Raw genomic sequence first — 22,148 nt, 5'->3', positions numbered from 1 at the left:
TCACTTTCAAACCATTTCTCCAGAGAAGCTCACCTTTGTCATTGCCCAGCAAGTGTTCTTTGTATGCTTTTGTTTCTAGCCACTTGCAGAACAACTTTCTTTATGATTTCATCTGTACTATTTTGGTCCAGGTGTGCTAAGAATTCAAATTATCTGTTTTAGATCAGAAAGAGGACCTGTATACTTATGGCACATGGTCAACTAAGCTTTCCCTACTTAATCATTACAACCATCTTCCTCACTTGAAATGTTCTTCAAACATTGTGGTTCTTATAAAGGCCAGATCTTAACTTATGGTTCAACTGATTAAGCGCTCCCCGGGAAACCTGATTCATCAATATAATGATCAGAATTCTAACTACCAAAATTGGTTTTGTTTATAGCTCTCATTTGCCATGAGATTTCAGATCCAGAGGGTGAACTGGACAGCCACTCTGGTGCAATGTAAATGTCACTGGCATTGTAAGCTGGGTATTGTTAGTCGAATCTTGCGCATCTAGCGGCAGAGTGTTGGGCCCATAACCAAGAAACCGATGCATTGAAACCGTCCTCTGCTGACTACCGGCTTTTCCCAAATCAGGACTTACTCTTCTGCACAACTAATCCCAAAAGCGCACTATCGCCATAGATTGTTTGTCTTGTTATGAGTTTGTCATAGCAAACACATCAACTTCACTGTCAAACCACTTCTGCACTGAAACTCACCTTCGTCATTTCCCAGCAAGTGTTGTTTGTAGGCTTTTCCTTCCAACTGCTTGCAGAATCTAGTGCTCTGCTATTTAATCTGTGCTCTTTTGGTTCAGGTTTTCTAAGACTTGAAATGGTCTACCATCAGACAATTTGTTCATCAAAAACTTTGGATCTTTTAAAGGTTGAAGTGAACTTGGGATTTAACTGACTAAGCTCTCCCCTGCAGCTCTGCTTCATCAAGATCAACATCAAAATTCCAAATACTAAATGGCTGCTGGTTTATTGCGATGACTTGTCCTGAGTCTTCAAATCCCGTAGGTGAACCAACCATCCCCTCTGGCCCAGTGTAAAAGGCACTTGCCTCGTAAACTGGCAATTGTTGTTGTAATGTACAATGTGCAGCAGCAGCAGCAGCAGAAGAGTGGCGCAGCGGAAGCGTGCTGGGCCAATAACCCAGAGGTCGATGGACCAAAACCATCCTCTGCTAAAGGACAGCTTCGCTCAAATTCAGAAACACAGCCTAACCCAAAACCGTGGCATCACCATCAATTGCTCTTTTGCTTGTGGATTTGTCATAATAAAACCCAGAGACTTCACTTTCAAACCATTTCTCCAGAGAAGCTCACCTTTGTCATTGCCCAGCAAGTGTTCTTTGTATGCTTTTGTTTCTAGCCACTTGCAGAACAACTTTCTTTATGATTTCATCTGTACTATTTTGGTCCAGGTGTGCTAAGAATTCAAATTATCTGTTTTAGATCAGAAAGAGGACCTGTATACTTATGGCACATGGTCAACTAAGCTTTCCCTACTTAATCATTACAACCATCTTCCTCACTTGAAATGTTCTTCAAACATTGTGGTTCTTATAAAGGCCAGATCTTAACTTATGGTTCAACTGATTAAGCGCTCCCCGGGAAACCTGATTCATCAATATAATGATCAGAATTCTAACTACCAAAATTGGTATTGTTTATAGCTCTCATTGGCCATGAGATTTCAGATCCAGAGGGTGAACTGGACAGCCACTCTGGTGCAATGTAAATGTCACTGGCATTGTAAGCTGGGTATTGTTAGTCGAATCTTGCGCATCTAGCGGCAGAGTGTTGGGCCCATAACCAAGAAACCGATGCATTGAAACCGTCCTCTGCTGACTACCGGCTTTTCCCAAATCAGGACTTACTCTTCTGCACAACTAATCCCAAAAGCGCACTATCGCCATAGATTATTTGTCTTGTTATGAGTTTGTCATAGCAAACACATCAACTTCACTGTCAAACCAATTCTGCACTGAAACTCACCTTCGTCATTTCCCAGCAAGTGTTGTTTGTAGGCTTTTCCTTCCAACTGCTTGCAGAATCTAGTGCTCTGCTATTTAATCTGTGCTCTTTTGGTTCAGGTTTTCTAAGACTTGAAATGGTCTACCATCAGACAATTTGTTCATCAAAAACTTTGGATCTTTGAAGGTTACATGTAAACTTGGGATTTAACTGACTAAGCTCTCCCCTGCAGCTCTGCTTCATCAAGATCAACATCAAAATTCCAAATACTAAATGGCTGCTGGTTTATTGCGATGGCTTGTCCTGAGTCTTCAAATCCCGTAGGTGAACCAACCATCCCCTCTGGCCCAGTGTAAAAGGCACTTGCCTCGTAAACTGGCAATTGTTGTTGTAATCTACAATGTGCAGCAGCAGCAGCAGCAGCAGCAGAGTGGCGCAGCGGAAGCGTGCTGGGCCCATAACCCAGAGGTCGATGGATGAAAACCATCCTCTGCTAAAGGACAGCTTCGCTCAATTTCAGAAACACAGCCTAACCCAAAACCGTGGCATCACCATCAATTGCTGTTTTGCTTGTGGATTTGTCATAATAAAACCCAGAGACTTCACTTTCAAACCATTTCTCCAGAGAAGCTCACCTTTGTCATTGCCCAGCAAGTGTTCTTTGTATGCTTTTGTTTCTAGCCACTTGCAGAACAACTTTCTTTATGATTTCATCTGTACTATTTTGGTCCAGGTGTGCTAAGAATTCAAATTATCTGTTTTAGATCAGAAAGAGGACCTGTATACTTATGGCACATGGTCAACTAAGCTTTCCCTACTTAATCATTACAACCATCTTCCTCACTTGAAATGTTCTTCAAACATTGTGGTTCTTATAAAGGCCAGATCTTAACTTATGGTTCAACTGATTAAGCGCTCCCCGGGAAACCTGATTCATCAATATAATGATCAGAATTCTAACTACCAAAATTGGTTTTGTTTATAGCTCTCATTTGCCATGAGATTTCAGATCCAGAGGGTGAACTGGACAGCCACTCTGGTGCAATGTAAATGTCACTGGCATTGTAAGCTGGGTATTGTTAGTCGAATCTTGCGCATCTAGCGGCAGAGTGTTGGGCCCATAACCAAGAAACCGATGCATTGAAACCGTCCTCTGCTGACTACCGGCTTTTCCCAAATCAGGACTTACTCTTCTGCACAACTAATCCCAAAAGCGCACTATCGCCATAGATTGTTTGTCTTGTTATGAGTTTGTCATAGCAAACACATCAACTTCACTGTCAAACCACTTCTGCACTGAAACTCACCTTCGTCATTTCCCAGCAAGTGTTGTTTGTAGGCTTTTCCTTCCAACTGCTTGCAGAATCTAGTGCTCTGCTATTTAATCTGTGCTCTTTTGGTTCAGGTTTTCTAAGACTTGAAATGGTCCACCATCAGACAATTTGTTCATCAAAAACTTTGGATCTTTTAAAGGTTGAAGTGAACTTGGGATTTAACTGACTAAGCTCTCCCCTGCAGCTCTGCTTCATCAAGATCAACATCAAAATTCCAAATACTAAATGGCTGCTGGTTTATTGCGATGACTTGTCCTGAGTCTTCAAATCCCGTAGGTGAACCAACCATCCCCTCTGGCCCAGTGTAAAAGGCACTTGCCTCGTAAACTGGCAATTGTTGTTGTAATGTACAATGTGCAGCAGCAGCAGCAGCAGAAGAGTGGCGCAGCGGAAGCGTGCTGGGCCAATAACCCAGAGGTCGATGGACCAAAACCATCCTCTGCTAAAGGACAGCTTCGCTCAATTTCAGAAACACAGCCTAACCCAAAACCGTGGCATCACCATCAATTGCTCTTTTGCTTGTGGATTTGTCATAATAAAACCCAGAGACTTCACTTTCAAACCATTTCTCCAGAGAAGCTCACCTTTGTCATTGCCCAGCAAGTGTTCTTTGTATGCTTTTGTTTCTAGCCACTTGCAGAACAACTTTCTTTATGATTTCATCTGTACTATTTTGGTCCAGGTGTGCTAAGAATTCAAATTATCTGTTTTAGATCAGAAAGAGGACCTGTATACTTATGGCACATGGTCAACTAAGCTTTCCCTACTTAATCATTACAACCATCTTCCTCACTTGAAATGTTCTTCAAACATTGTGGTTCTTATAAAGGCCAGATCTTAACTTATGGTTCAACTGATTAAGCGCTCCCCGGGAAACCTGATTCATCAATATAATGATCAGAATTCTAACTACCAAAATTGGTATTGTTTATAGCTCTCATTGGCCATGAGATTTCAGATCCAGAGGGTGAACTGGACAGCCACTCTGGTGCAATGTAAATGTCACTGGCATTGTAAGCTGGGTATTGTTAGTCGAATCTTGCGCATCTAGCGGCAGAGTGTTGGGCCCATAACCAAGAAGTCGATGCATTGAAACCGTCCTCTGCTGACTACCGGCTTTTCCCAAATCAGGACTTACTCTTCTGCACAACTAATCCCAAAAGCGCACTATCGCCATAGATTGTTTGTCTTGTTATGAGTTTGTCATAGCAAACACATCAACTTCACTGTCAAACCACTTCTGCACTGAAACTCACCTTCGTCATTTCCCAGCAAGTGTTGTTTGTAGGCTTTTCCTTCCAACTGCTTGCAGAATCTAGTGCTCTGCTATTTAATCTGTGCTCTTTTGGTTCAGGTTTTCTAAGACTTGAAATGGTCTACCATCAGACAATTTGTTCATCAAAAACTTTGGATCTTTGAAAGGTTACATGTAAACTTGGGATTTAACTGACTAAGCTCTCCCCTGCAGCTCTGCTTCATCAAGATCAACATCAAAATTCCAAATACTAAATGGCTGCTGGTTTATTGCGATGACTTGTCCTGAGTCTTCAAATCCCGTAGGTGAACCAACCATCCCCTCTGGCCCAGTGTAAAAGGCACTTGCCTCGTAAACTGGCAATTGTTGTTGTAATGTACAATGTGCAGCACCCGCAGCAGCAGAAGAGTGGCACAGCGGAAGCGTGCTGGGCCCATAACCCAGAGGTCGATGGACCAAAACCATCCTCTGCTAAAGGACAGCTTCGCTCAAATTCAGAAACACAGCCTAACCCAAAACCGTGGCATCACCATCAATTGCTCTTTTGCTTGTGGATTTGTCATAATAAAACCCAGAGACTTCACTTTCAAACCATTTCTCCAGAGAAGCTCACCTTTGTCATTGCCCAGCAAGTGTTCTTTGTATGCTTTTGTTTCTAGCCACTTGCAGAACAACTTTCTTTATGATTTCATCTGTACTATTTTGGTCCAGGTGTGCTAAGAATTCAAATTATCTGTTTTAGATCAGAAAGAGGACCTGTATACTTATGGCACATGGTCAACTAAGCTTTCCCTACTTAATCATTACAACCATCTTCCTCACTTGAAATGTTCTTCAAACATTGTGGTTCTTATAAAGGCCAGATCTTAACTTATGGTTCAACTGATTAAGCGCTCCCCTGGAAACCTGATTCATCAATATAATGATCAGAATTCTAACTACCAAAATTGGTATTGTTTATAGCTCTCATTGGCCATGAGATTTCAGATCCAGAGGGTGAACTGGACAGCCACTCTGGTGCAATGTAAATGTCACTGGCATTGTAAGCTGGGTATTGTTAGTCGAACCTTGCGCATCTAGCGACAGAGTGTTGGGCCCATAACCAAGAAGTCGATGCATTGAAACCGTCCTCTGCTGACTACCGGCTTTTCCCAAATCAGGACTTACTCTTCTGCACAACTAATCCCAAAAGCGCACTATCGCCATAGATTGTTTGTCTTGTTATGAGTTTGTCATAGCAAACACATCAACTTCACTGTCAAACCACTTCTGCACTGAAACTCACCTTCGTCATTTCCCAGCAAGTGTTGTTTGTAGGCTTTTCCTTCCAACTGCTTGCAGAATCTAGTGCTCTGCTATTTAATCTGTGCTCTTTTGGTTCAGGTTTTCTAAGACTTGAAATTGTCTACCATCAGACAATTTGTTCATCAAAAACTTTGGATCTTTGAAAGGTTACATGTAAACTTGGGATTTAACTGACTAAGCTCTCCCCTGCAGCTCTGCTTCATCAAGATCAACATCAAAATTCCAAATACTAAATGGCTGCTGGTTTATTGCGATGACTTGTCCTGAGTCTTCAAATCCCGTAGGTGAACCAACCATCCCCTCTGGCCCAGTGTAAAAGGCACTTGCCTCGTAAACTGGCAATTGTTGTTGTAATGTACAATGTGCAGCAGCAGCAGCAGCAGCAGCAGAAGAGTGGCGCAGCGGAAGCGTGCTGGGCCCATAACCCAGAGGTCGATGGACCAAAACCATCCTCTGCTAAAGGACAGCTTCGCTCAAATTCAGAAACACAGCCTAACCCAAAACCGTGGCATCACCATCAATTGCTCTTTTGCTTGTGGATTTGTCATAATAAAACCCAGAGACTTCACTTTCAAACCATTTCTCCAGAGAAGCTCACCTTTGTCATTGCCCAGCAAGTGTTCTTTGTATGCTTTTGTTTCTAGCCACTTGCAGAACAACTTTCTTTATGATTTCATCTGTACTATTTTGGTCCAGGTGTGCTAAGAATTCAAATTATCTGTTTTAGATCAGAAAGAGGACCTGTATACTTATGGCACATGGTCAACTAAGCTTTCCCTACTTAATCATTACAACCATCTTCCTCACTTGAAATGTTCTTCAAACATTGTGGTTCTTATAAAGGCCAGGTCTTAACTTATGGTTCAACTGATGAAGCCCTCCCTGGGAAACCTGATTCATCAATATAATGATCAGAATTCTAACTACCAAAATTGGTATTGTTTATAGCTCTCATTGGCCATGAGATTTCAGATCCAGAGGGTGAACTGGACAGCCACTCTGGTGCAATGTAAATGTCACTTGCATTGTAAGCTGGGTATTGTTAGTCGAATCTTGCGCATCTAGCGGCAGAGTGTTGGGCCCACAACCAAGAAACCGATGCATTGAAACCGTCCCCTGCTGACTACCGGCTTTTCCCAAATCAGGACTTACTCTTCTGCACAACTAATCCCAAAAGCGCACTATCGCCATAGATTGTTTGTCTTGTTATGAGTTTGTCATAGCAAACACATCAACTTCACTGTCAAACCACTTCTGCACTGAAACTCACCTTCGTCATTTCCCAGCAAGTGTTGTTTGTAGGCTTTTCCTTCCAACTGCTTGCAGAATCTAGTGCTCTGTTATTTAATCTGTGCTCTTTTGGTTCAGTTTTTCTAAGACTTGAAATTGTCTACCATCAGACAATTTGTTCATCAAAAACTTTGGATCTTTGAAAGGTTACATGTAAACTTGGGATTTAACTGACTAAGCTCTCCCCTGCAGCTCTGCTTCATCAAGATCAACATCAAAATTCCAAATACTAAATGGCTGCTGGTTTATTGCGATGACTGGTCCTGAGTGTTCAAATCCCGTAGGTGAACCAACCATCCCCTCTGGCCCAGTGTAAAAGGCACTTGCCTCGTAAACTGGCAATTGTTGTTGTAATCTACAATGTGCAGCAGCAGCAGCAGCAGAAGAGTGGCGCAGCGGAAGCGTGCTGGGCCCATGACCCAGAGGTCGATGGACCAAAACCATCCTCTGCTAAAGGACAGCTTCGCTCAAATTCAGAAACACAGCCTAACCCAAAACCGTGGCATCACCATCAATTGCTCTTTTGCTTGTGGATTTGTCATAATAAAACCCAGAGACTTCACTTTCAAACCATTTCTCCAGAGAAGCTCACCTTTGTCATTGCCCAGCAAGTGTTCTTTGTATGCTTTTGTTTCTAGCCACTTGCAGAACAACTTTCTTTATGATTTCATCTGTACTATTTTGGTCCAGGTGTGCTAAGAATTCAAATTATCTGTTTTAGATCAGAAAGAGGACCTGTATACTTATGGCACATGGTCAACTAAGCTTTCCCTACTTAATCATTACAACCATCTTCCTCACTTGAAATGTTTTTCAAACATTGTGGTTCTTATAAAGCCCAGGTCTTAACTTATGGTTCAACTGATGAAGCCCTCTCTGGGAAACCTGCTTCATCAATATAATGATCAGAATTCTAACTACCAAAATTGGTATTGTTTATAGCTCTCATTGGCCATGAGATTTCAGATCCAGAGGGTGAACTGGACAGCCACTCTGGTGCAATGTAAATGTCACTTGCATTGTAAGCTGGGTATTGTTAGTCGAATCTTGCGCATCTAGCGGCAGAGTGTTGGGCCCATAACCAAGAAGTCGATGCATTGAAACCGTCCTCTGCTGACTACCGGCTTTTCCCAAATCAGGACTTACTCTTCTGCACAACTAATCCCAAAAGCGCACTATCGCCATAGATTGTTTGTCTTGTTATGAGTTTGTCATAGCAAACACATCAACTTCACTGTCAAACCACTTCTGCACTGAAACTCACCTTCGTCATTTCCCAGCAAGTGTTGTTTGTAGGCTTTTCCTTCCAACTGCTTGCAGAATCTAGTGCTCTGCTATTTAATCTGTGCTCTTTTGGTTCAGGTTTTCTAAGACTTGAAATGGTCTACCATCAGACAATTTGTTCATCAAAAACTTTGGATCTTTTAAAGGTTGAAGTGAACTTGGGATTTAACTGACTAAGCTCTCCCCTGCAGCTCTGCTTCATCAAGATCAACATCAAAATTCCAAATACTAAATGGCTGCTGGTTTATTGCGATGACTTGTCCTGAGTCTTCAAATCCCGTAGGTGAACCAACCATCCCCTCTGGCCCAGTGTAAAAGGCACTTGCCTCGTAAACTGGCAATTGTTGTTGTAATGTACAATGTGCAGCAGCAGCAGCAGCAGAAGAGTGGCGCAGCGGAAGCGTGCTGGGCCAATAACCCAGAGGTCGATGGACCAAAACCATCCTCTGCTAAAGGACAGCTTCGCTCAATTTCAGAAACACAGCCTAACCCAAAACCGTGGCATCACCATCAATTGCTCTTTTGCTTGTGGATTTGTCATAATAAAACCCAGAGACTTCACTTTCAAACCATTTCTCCAGAGAAGCTCACCTTTGTCATTGCCCAGCAAGTGTTCTTTGTATGCTTTTGTTTCTAGCCACTTGCAGAACAACTTTCTTTATGATTTCATCTGTACTATTTTGGTCCAGGTGTGCTAAGAATTCAAATTATCTGTTTTAGATCAGAAAGAGGACCTGTATACTTATGGCACATGGTCAACTAAGCTTTCCCTACTTAATCATTACAACCATCTTCCTCACTTGAAATGTTCTTCAAACATTGTGGTTCTTATAAAGGCCAGATCTTAACTTATGGTTCAACTGATTAAGCGCTCCCCGGGAAACCTGATTCATCAATATAATGATCAGAATTCTAACTACCAAAATTGGTATTGTTTATAGCTCTCATTGGCCATGAGATTTCAGATCCAGAGGGTGAACTGGACAGCCACTCTGGTGCAATGTAAATGTCACTGGCATTGTAAGCTGGGTATTGTTAGTCGAATCTTGCGCATCTAGCGGCAGAGTGTTGGGCCCATAACCAAGAAGTCGATGCATTGAAACCGTCCTCTGCTGACTACCGGCTTTTCCCAAATCAGGACTTACTCTTCTGCACAACTAATCCCAAAAGCGCACTATCGCCATAGATTGTTTGTCTTGTTATGAGTTTGTCATAGCAAACACATCAACTTCACTGTCAAACCACTTCTGCACTGAAACTCACCTTCGTCATTTCCCAGCAAGTGTTGTTTGTAGGCTTTTCCTTCCAACTGCTTGCAGAATCTAGTGCTCTGCTATTTAATCTGTGCTCTTTTGGTTCAGGTTTTCTAAGACTTGAAATGGTCTACCATCAGACAATTTGTTCATCAAAAACTTTGGATCTTTGAAAGGTTACATGTAAACTTGGGATTTAACTGACTAAGCTCTCCCCTGCAGCTCTGCTTCATCAAGATCAACATCAAAATTCCAAATACTAAATGGCTGCTGGTTTATTGCGATGACTTGTCCTGAGTCTTCAAATCCCGTAGGTGAACCAACCATCCCCTCTGGCCCAGTGTAAAAGGCACTTGCCTCGTAAACTGGCAATTGTTGTTGTAATGTACAATGTGCAGCACCCGCAGCAGCAGAAGAGTGGCACAGCGGAAGCGTGCTGGGCCCATAACCCAGAGGTCGATGGACCAAAACCATCCTCTGCTAAAGGACAGCTTCGCTCAAATTCAGAAACACAGCCTAACCCAAAACCGTGGCATCACCATCAATTGCTCTTTTGCTTGTGGATTTGTCATAATAAAACCCAGAGACTTCACTTTCAAACCATTTCTCCAGAGAAGCTCACCTTTGTCATTGCCCAGCAAGTGTTCTTTGTATGCTTTTGTTTCTAGCCACTTGCAGAACAACTTTCTTTATGATTTCATCTGTACTATTTTGGTCCAGGTGTGCTAAGAATTCAAATTATCTGTTTTAGATCAGAAAGAGGACCTGTATACTTATGGCACATGGTCAACTAAGCTTTCCCTACTTAATCATTACAACCATCTTCCTCACTTGAAATGTTCTTCAAACATTGTGGTTCTTATAAAGGCCAGATCTTAACTTATGGTTCAACTGATTAAGCGCTCCCCTGGAAACCTGATTCATCAATATAATGATCAGAATTCTAACTACCAAAATTGGTATTGTTTATAGCTCTCATTGGCCATGAGATTTCAGATCCAGAGGGTGAACTGGACAGCCACTCTGGTGCAATGTAAATGTCACTGGCATTGTAAGCTGGGTATTGTTAGTCGAACCTTGCGCATCTAGCGACAGAGTGTTGGGCCCATAACCAAGAAGTCGATGCATTGAAACCGTCCTCTGCTGACTACCGGCTTTTCCCAAATCAGGACTTACTCTTCTGCACAACTAATCCCAAAAGCGCACTATCGCCATAGATTGTTTGTCTTGTTATGAGTTTGTCATAGCAAACACATCAACTTCACTGTCAAACCACTTCTGCACTGAAACTCACCTTCGTCATTTCCCAGCAAGTGTTGTTTGTAGGCTTTTCCTTCCAACTGCTTGCAGAATCTAGTGCTCTGCTATTTAATCTGTGCTCTTTTGGTTCAGGTTTTCTAAGACTTGAAATTGTCTACCATCAGACAATTTGTTCATCAAAAACTTTGGATCTTTGAAAGGTTACATGTAAACTTGGGATTTAACTGACTAAGCTCTCCCCTGCAGCTCTGCTTCATCAAGATCAACATCAAAATTCCAAATACTAAATGGCTGCTGGTTTATTGCGATGACTTGTCCTGAGTCTTCAAATCCCGTAGGTGAACCAACCATCCCCTCTGGCCCAGTGTAAAAGGCACTTGCCTCGTAAACTGGCAATTGTTGTTGTAATGTACAATGTGCAGCAGCAGCAGCAGCAGCAGCAGAAGAGTGGCGCAGCGGAAGCGTGCTGGGCCCATAACCCAGAGGTCGATGGACCAAAACCATCCTCTGCTAAAGGACAGCTTCGCTCAAATTCAGAAACACAGCCTAACCCAAAACCGTGGCATCACCATCAATTGCTCTTTTGCTTGTGGATTTGTCATAATAAAACCCAGAGACTTCACTTTCAAACCATTTCTCCAGAGAAGCTCACCTTTGTCATTGCCCAGCAAGTGTTCTTTGTATGCTTTTGTTTCTAGCCACTTGCAGAACAACTTTCTTTATGATTTCATCTGTACTATTTTGGTCCAGGTGTGCTAAGAATTCAAATTATCTGTTTTAGATCAGAAAGAGGACCTGTATACTTATGGCACATGGTCAACTAAGCTTTCCCTACTTAATCATTACAACCATCTTCCTCACTTGAAATGTTCTTCAAACATTGTGGTTCTTATAAAGGCCAGGTCTTAACTTATGGTTCAACTGATGAAGCCCTCCCTGGGAAACCTGATTCATCAATATAATGATCAGAATTCTAACTACCAAAATTGGTATTGTTTATAGCTCTCATTGGCCATGAGATTTCAGATCCAGAGGGTGAACTGGACAGCCACTCTGGTGCAATGTAAATGTCACTTGCATTGTAAGCTGGGTATTGTTAGTCGAATCTTGCGCATCTAGCGGCAGAGTGTTGGGCCCACAACCAAGAAACCGATGCATTGAAACCGTCCCCTGCTGACTACCGGCTTTTCCCAAATCAGGACTTACTCTTCTGCACAACTAATCCCAAAAGCGCACTATCGCCATAGATTGTTTGTCTTGTTATGAGTTTGTCATAGCAAACACATCAACTTCACTGTCAAACCACTTCTGCACTGAAACTCACCTTCGTCATTTCCCAGCAAGTGTTGTTTGTAGGCTTTTCCTTCCAACTGCTTGCAGAATCTAGTGCTCTGTTATTTAATCTGTGCTCTTTTGGTTCAGTTTTTCTAAGACTTGAAATTGTCTACCATCAGACAATTTGTTCATCAAAAACTTTGGATCTTTGAAAGGTTACATGTAAACTTGGGATTTAACTGACTAAGCTCTCCCCTGCAGCTCTGCTTCATCAAGATCAACATCAAAATTCCAAATACTAAATGGCTGCTGGTTTATTGCGATGACTGGTCCTGAGTGTTCAAATCCCGTAGGTGAACCAACCATCCCCTCTGGCCCAGTGTAAAAGGCACTTGCCTCGTAAACTGGCAATTGTTGTTGTAATCTACAATGTGCAGCAGCAGCAGCAGCAGAAGAGTGGCGCAGCGGAAGCGTGCTGGGCCCATGACCCAGAGGTCGATGGACCAAAACCATCCTCTGCTAAAGGACAGCTTCGCTCAAATTCAGAAACACAGCCTAACCCAAAACCGTGGCATCACCATCAATTGCTCTTTTGCTTGTGGATTTGTCATAATAAAACCCAGAGACTTCACTTTCAAACCATTTCTCCAGAGAAGCTCACCTTTGTCATTGCCCAGCAAGTGTTCTTTGTATGCTTTTGTTTCTAGCCACTTGCAGAACAACTTTCTTTATGATTTCATCTGTACTATTTTGGTCCAGGTGTGCTAAGAATTCAAATTATCTGTTTTAGATCAGAAAGAGGACCTGTATACTTATGGCACATGGTCAACTAAGCTTTCCCTACTTAATCATTACAACCATCTTCCTCACTTGAAATGTTTTTCAAACATTGTGGTTCTTATAAAGCCCAGGTCTTAACTTATGGTTCAACTGATGAAGCCCTCTCTGGGAAACCTGCTTCATCAATATAATGATCAGAATTCTAACTACCAAAATTGGTATTGTTTATAGCTCTCATTGGCCATGAGATTTCAGATCCAGAGGGTGAACTGGACAGCCACTCTGGTGCAATGTAAATGTCACTTGCATTGTAAGCTGGGTATTGTTAGTCGAATCTTGCGCATCTAGCGGCAGAGTGTTGGGCCCATAACCAAGAAGTCGATGCATTGAAACCGTCCTCTGCTGACTACCGGCTTTTCCCAAATCAGGACTTACTCTTCTGCACAACTAATCCCAAAAGCGCACTATCGCCATAGATTGTTTGTCTTGTTATGAGTTTGTCATAGCAAACACATCAACTTCACTGTCAAACCACTTCTGCACTGAAACTCACCTTCGTCATTTCCCAGCAAGTGTTGTTTGTAGGCTTTTCCTTCCAACTGCTTGCAGAATCTAGTGCTCTGCTATTTAATCTGTGCTCTTTTGGTTCAGGTTTTCTAAGACTTGAAATTGTCTACCATCAGACAATTTGTTCATCAAAAACTTTGGATCTTTGAAAGGTTACATGTAAACTTGGGATTTAACTGACTAAGCTCTCCCCTGCAGCTCTGCTTCATCAAGATCAACATCAAAATTCCAAATACTAAATGGCTGCTGGTTTATTGCGATGACTTGTCCTGACTCTTCAAATCCCGTAGGTGAACCAACCATCCCCTCTGGCCCAGTGTAAAAGGCACTTGCCTCGTAAACTGGCAATTGTTGTTGTAATCTACAATGTGCAGCAGCAGCAGCAGGGTGGCGCAGCGGAAGCGTGCTGGGCCCAGAGGTCGATGGATCGAAACCATCCTCTGCTAAAGGACAGCTTCACTCAAATTCAGAAACACAGCCTAACCCAAAACCGTGGCATCACCATCAATTGCTGTTTTGCTTGTGGATTTGTCATAATAAAACCCAGAGACTTCACTTTCAAACCATTTCTCCAGAGAAGCTCACCTCTGTCATTGCCCAGCAAGTGTTCTTTGTATGCTTTTGTTTCTAGCCACTTGCAGAACAACTTTCTTTATGATTTCATCTGTACTATTTTGGTCCAGGTGGGCTAAGAATTCAAATTATCTGTTTTAGATCAGAAAGAGGACCTGTATACTTATGGCACATGGTCAACTAAGCTTTCCCTACTTAATCATTACAACCATCTTCCTCACTTGAAATGTTCTTCAAACATTGTGGTTCTTATAAAGGCCAGGTCTTAACTTATGGTTCAACTGATTAAGCGCTCCCCGGGAAACCTGATTCATCAATATAATGATCAGAATTCTAACTACCAAAATTGGTATTGTTTATAGCTCTCATTGGCCATGAGATTTCAGATCCAGAGGGTGAACTGGACAGCCACTCTGGTGCAATGTAAATGTCACTGGCATTGTAAGCTGGGTATTGTTAGTCGAATCTTGCGCATCTAGCGGCAGAGTGTTGGGCCCATAACCAAGAAGTCGATGCATTGAAACCGTCCTCTGCTGACTACCGGCTTTTCCCAAATCAGGACTTACTCTTCTGCACAACTAATCCCAAAAGCGCACTATCGCCATAGATTGTTTGTCTTGTTATGAGTTTGTCATAGCAAACACATCAACTTCACTGTCTAACCACTTCTGCACTGAAACTCACCGTTGTCATTTCCCAGCAAGTGTTGTTTGTAGGCTTTTCCTTCCAACTGCTTGCAGAATCTAGTGCTCTGCTATTTAATCTGTGCTCTTTTGGTTCAGGTTTTCTAAGACTTGAAATTGTCTACCATCAGAAAATTTGTTCATCAAAAACTTTGGATCTTTGAAAGGTTACATGTAAACTTGGGATTTAACTGACTAAGCTCTCCCCTGCAGTTCTGCTTCATCAAGATCAACATCAAAATTCCAAATACTAAATGGCTGCTGGTTTATTGCGATGACTGGTCCTGAGTCTTCAAATCCCGTAGGTGAACCAACCATCCCCTCTAGCCCAGTGTAAAAGGCACTTGCCTCGTAAACTGGCAATTGTTGTTGTAATCTACAATGTGCAGCAGCAGCAGCAGCAGAGTGGCGCAGCGGAAGCGTGCTGGGCCCATAACCCAGAGGCCGATGAATCGAAACCATCCTCTGCTAAAAGATAGCTTCGCTCAAATTCAGAAACACAGCCTCTCCAAAAACCGTGGCATCACCATCAATTGCTGTTTTGCTTGTGGATTTGTCATAATAAAACCCAGAGACTTCACTTTCAAACCATTTCTCCAGAGAAGCTCACCTCTGTCATTGCCCAGCAAGTGTTCTTTGTATGCTTTTGTTTCTAGCCACTTGCAGAACAACTTTCTTTATGATTTCATCTGTACTATTTTGGTCCAGGTGGGCTAAGAATTCAAATTATCTGTTTTAGATCAGAAAGAGGACCTGTATACTTATGGCACATGGTCAACTAAGCTTTCCCTACCTAATCATTATAACCATCTTCCTTACTTGAAATGTTCTTCAAACATCGTGGTTCTTATAAAGGCCATGTCGTAACTTATGGTTCAACTGATGAAGCCCTCCCTGGGAAACCTGATTCATCAAGATAATGATCAGAATTCTAACTACCAAAATTCATATTGTTTATAGCTCTCATTGGCCATGAGATTTCAGATCCAGAGGGTGAACCGGACAGCCACTCTGGTGCAATGTAAATGTAACTGGCATTGTAAACTGGGTATTGTTAGTCGAATCTTGCGCATCTAGCGGCAGAGTGCTGGGCCCATAACCAAGAAACCGATGCATTGAAACCGTCCCCTGCTGACTACCGGCTTTTCCCAAATCAGGACTTACTCTTCTGCACAACTAATCCCAAAAGCGCACTATCGCCATAGATTGTTTGTCTTATTATGAGTTTGTCATAGCTAACACATCAACTTCACTGTCAAACCACTTCTGCACTGAAACTCACCGTTGTCATTTCCCAGCAAGTGTTGTTTGTAGGCTTTTCCTTCCAACTGCTTGCAGAATCTAGTGCTCTGCTATTTAATCTGTGCTCTTTTGGTTCAGGTTTTCTAAGACTTGAAATTGTCTACCATCAGACAATTTGTTCATCAAAAACTTTGGATCTTTGAAAGGTTACATGTAAACTTGGGATTTAACTGACTAAGCTCTCCCCTGCAGCTCTGCTTCATCAAGATCAACATCAAAATTCCAAATACTAAATGGCTGCTGGTTTATTGCGATGACTGGTCCTGAGTCTTCAAATCCCGTAGGTGAACCAACCATCCCCTCTGGCCCAGTGTAAAAGGCACTTGCCTCGTAAACTGGGAATTGTTGTTGTAATCTACAATGTGGTGAAGCAGCAGCAGCAGAGTGGCGCAGCGGAAGCGTGCTGGGCCCATAACCCAGAGATCGATGGATGGAAACCATCCTCTGCTAAAGGACAGCTACGCTCAAATTCAGTAACACAGCCTACCCCAAAACCGTGGCATTACCATCAATTGCTGTTTTGCTTGTGGATTTGTCATAATAAAACCCAGAGACTTCACTTTCAAACCATTTCTCCAGAGAAGCTCACCTCTGTCATTGCCCAGCAAGTGTTCTTTGTATGCTTTTGTTTCTAGCCACTTGCAGAACAACTTTCTTTATGATTTCATCTGTACTATTTTGGTCCAGGTGGGCTAAGAATTCAAATTATCTGTTTTAGATCAGAAAGAGGACCTGTATACTTATGGCACATGGTCAACTAAGCTTTCCCTACCTAATCATTATAACCATCTTCCTTACTTGAAATGTTCTTCAAACATTGTGGTTCTTATAAAGGCCAGATCTTAAATTATGGTTCAACTGATTAAGCGCTCCCCGGGAAACCTGATTCATCAATACAATGATCAGAATTCTAACTACCAAAATTGGTATTGTTTATAGCTCTCATTGGCCATGAGATTTCAGATCCAGAGGGTGAACTGGACAGCGACTCTGGTGCAATGTAAATGTCACTGGCATTGCAAACTGGGTATTATTAGTCGAATCTTGCGCATCTAGCGGCAGAGTGTTGGGCCCATAACCAAGAAGTCGATGGATTGAAACCGTCCTCTGCTGACTACCGGCTTTTCCCAAATCAGGACTTACTCTTCTGCACAACTAATCCAAAAAGCGCACTATCGCCATAGATTGTTTGTCTTGTTATGAGTTTGTCATAGCTAACACATCAACTTCACTGTCAAACCACTTCTGCACTGAAACTCACCTTCGTCATTTCCCAGCAAGTGTTGTTTGTAGGCTTTTCCTTCCAACTGCTTGCAGGATCTAGTGCTCTGCTATTTAATCTGTGCTCTTTTGGTTCAGGTTTTCTAAGACTTGAAATTGTCTACCATCAGATAATTTGTTCATCAAAAACTTTGGATCTTTGAAAGGTTACATGTAAACTTGGGATTTAACTGACTAAGCTCTCCCCTGCAGCTCTGCTTCATCAAGATCAACATCAAAATTCCAAATACTAAATGGCTGCTGGTTTATTGCGATGACTGGTCCTGAGTCTTCAAATCCCGTAGGTGAACCAACCATCCCCTCTAGCCCAGTGTAAAAGGCACTTGCCTCGTAAACTGGCAATTGTTGTTATAATCTACAATGTGCTGAAGCAGCGGCAGCAGGGTGGCGCAGCGGAAGCGTGCTGGGCCCATAACCCAGAGGTCGATGGATCGAAACCATCCTCTGCTAAAGGACAGCTTCGCTCAAATTCAGAAACACAGCTTGTCCCAAAACCGTGGCATCACCATCAATTGCTGTTTTGCTTGTGGATTTGTCATAATAAAACCCAGAGACTTCACTTTCAAACCATTTCTCCAGAGAAGCTCACCTTTGTCATTGCCCAGCAAGTGTTCTTTGTATGCTTTTGTTTCTAGCCACTTGCAGAACAACTTTTTTTATGATTTCATCTGTACTATTTTGGTCCAGGTGGGCTAAGAATTCAAATTATCTGTTTTAGATCAGAAAGAGCACCTGTATACGTATGGCACATGGTCAACTAAGCTTTCCCTACTTAATCATTATAACCATCTTCCTCACTTGAAATGTTCTTCAAACATCGTGGTTCTTATAAAGGCCATGTCGTAACTTATGGTTCAACTGATTAAGCCCTCCCTGGGAAACCTGATTCATCAAGATAATTATCAGAATTCTAACTACCAAAATTCATATTGTTTATAGTTCTCATTGGCCATGAGATTTCAGATCCAGAGGGTGAACCGGACAGCCACTCTGGTGCAATGTAAATGTCACTGGCATTGTAAGCTGGGTATTGTTAGTCGAATCTTGGGCATCCAGTGGCAGAGTGGTGCAGCCAAAGAGTGCTGGGCCCATAACCAAGAAGTCGATGGATTGAAACCGTCCTCTGCGGACTACTGGCTTTTCCCAAATCAGGACTAACTCTTTTGCACAACTAATCCCAAAAGTGCACTATCGCCATAGATTATTTGTCTTGTTATGAGTTTGTCATAGCTAACACATAAACGTCACTGTCAAACAACTTGTGCAGTGAAACTCACCTTCGTCATTTCCCAGCAAGTGTTGTTTGTAGGCTTTTCCTTCCAGCTGCTTGCAGAATCTAGTGCTCTGCTATTTAATCTGTGCTCTTTTGGTTCAGGTTTTCTAAGACTTGAAATTGTCTACCATCAGACAATTTGTTCATCAAAAACTTTGGATCTTTGAAAGGTTACATGTAAACTTGGGATTTAACTGACTAAGCTCTCCCGTGCAGCTCTGCTTCATCAAGATCAAAATCAAAATTCCAAATACTAAATGTTTGCTGGTTTATTGCGATGACTTGTCCTGAGTCTTCAAATCCCGTAGGTGAACCAACCATCCCCTCTGGCCCAGTGTAAAAGGCACTTGCCTCGTAAACTGGGAATTGTTGTTGTAATCTACAATGTGGTGCAGCAGCAGCAGCAGAGTAGCGCAGCGGAAGCGTGCTGGTCCCATAACCCAGAGATCGATGGATGGAAACCATCCTCTGCTAAAGGACAGCTACGCTCAAATTCAGTAACACAGCCTGTCCCAAAACCGTGGCATTACCATCAATTGCTGTTTTGCTTGTGGATTTGTCATAATAAAACCCAGAGACTTCACTTTCAAACCATTTCTCCAGAGAAGCTCACCTCTGTCATTGCCCAGCAAGTGTTCTTTGTATGCTTTTGTTTCTAGCCACTTGCAGAACAACTTTCTTTATGATTTCATCTGTACTATTTTGGTCCAGGTGGGCTAAGAATTCAAATTATCTGTTTTAGATCAGAAAGAGGACCTGTATACTTATGGCACATGGTCAACTAAGCTTTCCCTACCTAATCATTATAACCATCTTCCTTACTTGAAATGTTCTTCAAACATCGTGGTTCTTATAAAGGCCATGTCGTAACTTATGGTTCAACTGATGAAGCCCTCCCTGGGAAACCTGATTCATCAAGATAATGATCAGAATTCTAACTACCAAAATTCATATTGTTTATAGCTCTCATTGGCCATGAGATTTCAGATCCAGAGGGTGAACCGGACAGCCACTCTGGTGCAATGTAAATGTCACTGGCATTGTAAACTGGGTATTGTTAGTCGAATCTTGCGCATCTAGCGGCAGAGTGTTGGGCCCATAACCAAGAAACCGATGCATTGAAACCGTCCCCTGCTGACTACCGGCTTTTCCCAAATCAGGACTTACTCTTCTGCACAACTAATCCCAAAAGCGCACTATCGCCATAGATTGTTTGTCTTGTTATGAGTTTGTCATAGCTAACACATCAACTTCACTGTCAAACCACTTCTGCACTGAAACTCACCGTTGTCAATTCCCAGCAAGTGTTGTTTGTAGGCTTTTCCTTCCAACTGCTTGCAGAATCTAGTGCTCTGCTATTTAATCTGTGCTCTTTTGGTTCAGGTTTTCTAAGACTTGAAATTGTCTACCATCAGACAATTTGTTCATCAAAAACTTTGGATCTTTGAAAGGTTACATGTAAACTTGGGATTTAACTGACTAAGCTCTCCCCTGCAGCTCTGCTTCATCAAGATCAACATCAAAATTCCAAATACTAAATGGCTGCTGGTTTATTGCGATGACTGGTCCTGAGTCTTCAAATCCCGTAGGTGAACCAACCATCCCCTCTAGCCCAGTGTAAAAGGCACTTGCCTCGTAAACTGGCAATTGTTGTTGTAATCTACAATGTGCTGAAGCAGCGGCAGCAGAGTGGCGCAGCGGAAGCGTGCTGGGCCCATAACCCAGAGGTCGATGGATCGAAACCATCCTCTGCTAAAGGACAGCTTCGCTCAAATTCAGAAACACAGCCTGTCCCAAAACCGTGGCATCACCATCAATTGCTGTTTTGCTTGTGGATTTGTCATAATAAAACCCAGAGACTTCACTTTCAAACCATTTCTCCAGAGAAGCTCACCTTTGTCATTGCCCAACAAGTGTTCTTTGTATGCTTTTGTTTCTAGCCACTTGCAGAACAACTTTCTTTATGATTTCATCTGTACTATTTTGGTCCGGGTGGGCTAAGAATTCAAATTATCTGTTTTAGATCAGAAAGAGGACCTGTATACGTATGGCACATGGTCAACTAAGCTTTCCCTACTTAATCATTATAACCATCTTCCTCACTTGAAATGTTCTTCAAACATCGTGGTTCTTATAAAGGCCATGTCGTAACTTATGGTTCAACTGATTAAGCCCTCCCTGGGAAACCTGATTCATCAAGATAATGATCAGAATTCTAACTACCAAAATTGGTATTGTTTATAGTTCTCATTGGCCATGAGATTTCAGATCCAGAGGGTGAACCGGACAGCCACTCTGGTGCAATGTAAATGTCACTGGCATTGTTAGCTGGGTATTGTTAGTCGAATCTTTGGCATCCAGTGGCAGAGTGGTGCAGCCAAAGAGTGCTGGGCCCATACCCAAGAAGTCGATGGATTGAAACCGTCCTCTGCGGACTACTGGCTTTTCCCAAATCAGGACTAACTCTTTTGCACAACTAATCCCAAAAGTGCACTATCGCCATAGATTATTTGTCTTGTTATGAATTTGTCATAGCTAACACATAAACGTCACTGTCAAACCACTTGTGCAGTGAAACTCACCTTCGTCATTTCCCAGCAAGTGTTGTTTGTAGGCTTTTCCTTCCAGCTGCTTGCAGAATCTAGTGCTCTGCTTTTTAATCTGTGCTCTTTTGGTTCAGGTTTTCTAAGACTTGAAATTGTCTACCATCAGACAATTTGTTCATCAAAAACTTTGGATCTTTGAAAGGTTACATGTAAACTTGGGATTTAACTGACTAAGCTCTCCCGTGCAGCTCTGCTTCATCAAGATCAAAATCAAAATTCCAAATACTAAATGTTTGCTGGTTTATTGCGATGACTTGTCCTGAGTCTTCAAATCCCGTAGGTGAACCAACCATCCCCTCTGGCCCAGTGTAAAAGGCACTTGCCTCGTAAACTGGCAATTGTTGTTGTAATCTACAATGTGGTGCAGCAGCAGCAGCAGAGTGGCGCAGCGGAAGCGTGCTGGGCCCATAACCCAGAGATCGATGGATGGAAACCATCCTCTGCTAAAGGACAGCTACGCTCAAATTCAGTAACACAGCCTACCCCAAAACCGTGGCATTACCATCAATTGCTGTTTTGCTTGTGGATTTGTCATAATAAAACCCAGAGACTTCACTTTCAAACCATTTCTCCAGAGAAGCTCACCTCTGTCATTGCCCAGCAAGTGTTCTTTGTATGCTTTTGTTTCTAGCCACTTGCAGAACAACTTTCTTTATGATTTCATCTGTACTATTTTGGTCCAGGTGGGCTAAGAATTCAAATTATCTGTTTTAGATCAGAAAGAGGACCTGTATACTTATGGCACATGGTCAACTAAGCTTTCCCTACCTAATCATTATAACCATCTTCCTTACTTGAAATGTTCTTCAAACATCGTGGTTCTTATAAAGGCCAGATCTTAACTTATGGTTCAACTGATT

General features: G+C 42.3%; 1 protein-coding gene and 2 non-coding genes across 3 annotated transcripts in view; all 3 read left to right on the top strand.

Moving 5' to 3' along the window:
- LOC130119728 (F-BAR and double SH3 domains protein 1-like) overlaps positions 1 to 22,148 on the top strand; it is a 166,861-nt gene that overhangs the window by 81,925 nt on the left and 62,788 nt on the right. The window lies entirely within an intron of this gene.
- trnam-cau (transfer RNA methionine (anticodon CAU)) lies at positions 17,788 to 17,859 on the top strand. Its single transcript has one exon. It is a non-coding gene; the product is annotated as a tRNA-Met (tRNA).
- trnam-cau (transfer RNA methionine (anticodon CAU)) lies at positions 20,366 to 20,437 on the top strand. The gene has a single exon. It is a non-coding gene; the product is annotated as a tRNA-Met (tRNA).

Source organism: Lampris incognitus, chromosome 1 (genome assembly GCF_029633865.1).
Source record: "Lampris incognitus isolate fLamInc1 chromosome 1, fLamInc1.hap2, whole genome shotgun sequence".
Lineage (NCBI taxonomy): Eukaryota > Metazoa > Chordata > Actinopteri > Lampriformes > Lampridae > Lampris > Lampris incognitus.
The sequence above is the reverse complement of the archived record's forward strand: the minus strand, read 5'-3'. Positions and strand labels throughout refer to the sequence as shown.